The following is a 4,554-nucleotide window of genomic DNA, read 5'->3' as shown; positions in this document are numbered from 1 at the left end:
TATAACAAGGACACATGTTCCAGTATGTTCATACAAGCCTTATCTATAATAGCCAGACACTGGAAACAACACAGATATCCCTCAATGGAAGAATGGATACAGAAAATATGGTACATTTATATAATGGAATACTATGTACCTATAAAACAATGACACCATAAATTTTGCAGGCAAATGGATGCCATTAGAAAATATCATCCTGAGTGAGGTAACCCAGTCCAAAAGGATACACATGGTATGTATTCACTAATAAGTGGATATTAGCTCTCAAACTCCAAACACCCACAATAAAACTCATAGATGAAACTTCACAAGAAGGAAGGCCAAAGTGAGGATGCTTCAATCCTGCTTAGAAGAGGGAACAAAATACTCACAAAGGCAGATGGTGGGGGACCTGGCAGGTAGAGTGGAGGGACATGGAATAAATTCAACAGAATCAGGTATGGGAAGAGAAAGTAGGGATATTCAGAGGGCTAGGAGAAGAAAGAGAAATATTTAGCAAAGTAGAGTGGGAAACAGGGGTAGCCACTACAAAGTCCCAGACACCAGGGTATCGAGATGCTCCCAGGAACCATTGGGGATGACATTAGTCAAAATACCCAACAGAGAGGAGTTAGAATCTGAAGAGACCACCTCCAGTAGTTAGACATGGCTCCCAGTTGAAGAATGGGGCCACCCACCCATTTCAAAATTTTTAACCCAGAATTGTTCCTGTCTACAGGAAACAATCCCCTTTACCTCCTTCAACCCTTCCTCTAACTCTTCCATATTGGTCCCTGACCTTAAACCAGTGTTTGGCTATAAAAATCTTCATTTGTCCCAGTCAGTTGCTGGTAAAGACTCTCCAAAGACAGCCATGTCAGGCTCCTCTCTGCAAGCACATTATGGCATTTGTAATAGTGTCAGGGTTTGGTGTGCATACATGGGATGGATCCCAAGTTGGGTCAGTCACTGGGTGGCCTTTCTGTCAGTCTTTGCTCTATTTTTATACCTACATTTCTTTTAGACAGGAACAAATCTGGCTTAAAAATATTGAAGATGGGTAGGTGGCCCTCAACCTCAATTGGGGGCCTTGTCTATCTACTGCAGGTGATCACTTCTGGTTCCACTTTCACACTGTTGGCCATTTTGACTAAATGTCATCCCCATTGAGTCCTGATAGCCTCTCTCATCTCAGGTATCTGAGACTTTCTAGAGGCTCTCCCTGACACCTAACCGCCACTGCTGCATATGTCTATTCATTTTCTTGGCCTTCTGTGTGTCCTTACTGTCTTTCTCCATACCTGATCCTTCCCCTCCTTTTCACCTCTCCCCTCCTGATCTCACAGACTTTCCTACTTCCATCCACCTCCCACAATTAATTTGTTCCACTTCTATATGGATTTCAGGTATCCACACTTGGGCCTTCCTTCTTGTTTTACTTCCTAGGTTCTGTAAATGGTATCATGGGTTTTCTGACATTTTTGGCTAAAATCCACTTATTCATGAGTACATACCATGCATGTCCTTTTGGGTCTGGGTTACCTCACTCAGGATGATATCTTCTAGTTCCATACATTTGCCTGAAAAATTCATGATGTTCTCATTTTTAATAGCTGAATAGTTAACCAATAGAAATAAGAAAGAGTGCTAGAAATATGACCATACATACAAGAAATACAAATCAGAAATGTGATGCATTAACATTAACATCAACATCCTTTCTGTAGTCATAGTAAAGTAGAATAGTCATATTTGGGATAAGGTCTGACAATACTGCAGGCCTCGTCTTAACACTGAATTCATCCATGTGTTTTAATTGTGATGCATTAGTGTTTTGACTTCATTTTTAATTTCTTTCAGGCAATTCCTATAACTGTAAAGGCAGCGACAATGGAATTGTATTTCTTATTGCTTTGGATCTTTCTTCATAATAGTCAACATGTAAAATGTCTGTTTCCTTAAATGAAATAACAGCCTTAAAATTATTGTTATTACAGATGCTTCACTAATTTTGATTTTTTAAAATTTTGTTTCATTTGTACATGTGGTTATTTTGTCTGCATCTTTGACTATATAACCTGTACCAGCCGGGTACTGTGGAGGTGAGAAGAGGGCTTTGGATCATCTGGGACTGGAGTTATATATGGCTTTTAGAAGCCATGATATGTTCTGCAATTGAGCCAGGACCATTGGAAGAAGAGCCACTGATCTTAACAGTTGAATTTCTCTCTAACCCATGTCTTGCTAATTTTAAATTCAGTTTTTTACATTATAGTTAAATTTTCAGATGTGCATGGTTTTATATATCAGAACCACATAATTCTTTGTTTTATTTTGAAAAATTTAGAATATATGATAATGAACACTTAGACAGTTAATTTTTAGGTATATAGATTTCATTCTGATAACTGGCCTTTAACATTTTCTTCCCTTTGTGTTGGAATTAAATTTATGGATGGCTGCATGCCACATAAAATCCATTTGTTCCTCCTGCCTGTTTAATGAGAGTCTGGAAAATGTACTACAGTTCTATAAAAGGTAAGACTCTCACTTGAAATTTGTATGGTTAAAGTTGTCTAACAAATTATACTGAGTGTGGTAACCCAAACCCAGAGGGGAAAGTGCCACATTTCTTCCTTATTTTTGCTTCTAGAAATGTGACCCTATAACCTGGAGCAAAGGAGGAAGCCAGGAAATTAGAAGGCATCTTGGGGAGAAGGGAGCTCTAGAGGGAGTTAGTAGGACACAGGTCCTATGAAGAGGGAAATGGGGAAAAGGGAAGAGGCTCTAACTGGGGAGGGCAGAGGAAGATAATACAAAGGGAGAGGAAGGAAGGACAGATACACAGAATTAAAGCTGCTTGAAACTACCATAAGGAAATATTGTTTTATATTATTACAGAAAAGTAGATCTACTATGTATGTTTGTATATGGAGTTTAAATTGAGTTATGCTACATGTGGTGATGATTCCACTAATGGTTACAGACTAATACAAATCAGAGTGCCATGGGAAACCTCACTTTTTGATGTTGGTCAGAGAAGGGAGCTGAGAGACTCCCTAAACAATTTATGCTATCACCATTGCCCTTGGTTATCTCTCAGAACATGAAGGATCAATCCTGTGGCTGAAGGCACCATACAGTTTAGACAGAGGACTATGAGCACTCAGACTGGAATTGATCTGGACACCTTCTCCTCGGAGACAAGCTCTCATGGTATTGGAAGGAGCTAATAAGTAAGCTGGTAAGGGGAAATAAAGTAATCAATGGTTCTAACCAGCTGTAAATTCTGTGAACATCAACAATGACCAGACTGGCAAGACAACACAGGGGTTCAATGGTGGTATTTTAACCTTGAGGTTGACCAGTAGTTGTTTAATTGTACTTAGGGCCCACTAATAGAAGGAAGTTCATATAGAGCACTGCAAACTTAGTCAACTACTACTGCTTGGAGAGTCATAGACTGGAGAGTAAAACCTGTTATTACCCATTTGGTACATCAGTATAATGTCTAACTACATTCTATGTTCTTGTCTTTATATATCCATAGGTGTGTATAGCTCACAGCCCTCATCAAAGAAGCTTCTTTCTGTAGCACATAGAGACTATAACTGGAGTTTATAATTCACCAAACTGCAGAGAATAAGCAACTGGGGTATGTCATCCCAAACAGCACATTTCTAACACAACCCCTACACCTAAGGCTCAGGGAATGCCATGGAAGAAGGAATGAAATCACTGTAAGAGCCAGATGACTAGGAAGTCTGCTGGGAGACAGTGTCTTCTAGTCCTGAAACAGAAGCTGCATTTGTGAAATGTCAACACTGGTTTGAGTTTCATGAGCCTTCAAATATATGCAGTATTGTGCATTTTAAGTAAAAAGTATTGTAGATGGGTATGCTAGTTACTTTGTGTTGCTATGACATATCATCATGACTAAAAGGACCTGTGCTTTATGTTTCCAGAGTGTGAGCCATAATGGTGAAGAAGGCATGGCTGCATCATGAAGTTAATAGAGCATATATTTAACCATATGTGGAAAGAAGAGAGAGCAATATGAAAGTGGGACAAAGCTATAAATTATCAAAGACCACCCTCACTGATGTCCTCCAGCAAGGTTCTATATGCCAAAGATTCCAAACCTCCCAAACAGCATTGCACCTGGGCACCATGTGTTCAAATGACTGAGCTGCTGGAGACATTTCTCTCTCCAATCATCACTGTAAGAGACAGATGCACAAACTAGAGAAAGACCTGTCACTAGACATGTCACATGGCACTGTATATTCACTCTTCTTGTTCTGTGTCTAAACCAAAGATTCTGCAGTTCTGGATAAATCACATGGCAATGTGTGATGTCTTGGTTACTGTTTTTCTTTATGTGCTTAGAACTTCAGGGTCCTGTCAGTGGAAGCAAGCAGAGAATGCTGATTCCTTGTGATAATATGTCCAGTAGTAACAGAGTCCAACTTCTACAAATGCTTCTACAGATGTTCCAAGTTGTTACTTAGGCTCTTACCTTTGTAGTCAGATAATAAAGCAACACAAAACAAGTCAAGCACACAAAAAAAT

The 4,554-nt window shown here is 39.4% G+C and overlaps 1 long non-coding RNA gene across 1 annotated transcript; it reads left to right on the top strand.

The window, feature by feature from the left end:
- The first annotated feature begins 375 nt into the window (after positions 1-375).
- LOC143439611 (uncharacterized) lies at positions 376-4,337 on the top strand. Its single transcript, XR_013107743.1, has 4 exons — positions 376-2,520; positions 3,086-3,226; positions 3,533-3,637; positions 3,948-4,337. It is a non-coding gene; the product is annotated as an uncharacterized LOC143439611 (long non-coding RNA).
- Positions 4,338-4,554: the final 217 nt, after the last annotated feature.

Source organism: Arvicanthis niloticus, chromosome 27 (assembly GCF_011762505.2).
Source record: "Arvicanthis niloticus isolate mArvNil1 chromosome 27, mArvNil1.pat.X, whole genome shotgun sequence".
NCBI lineage: Eukaryota > Metazoa > Chordata > Mammalia > Rodentia > Muridae > Arvicanthis > Arvicanthis niloticus.
This window is presented reverse-complemented; position numbering and strand designations above follow the sequence as displayed.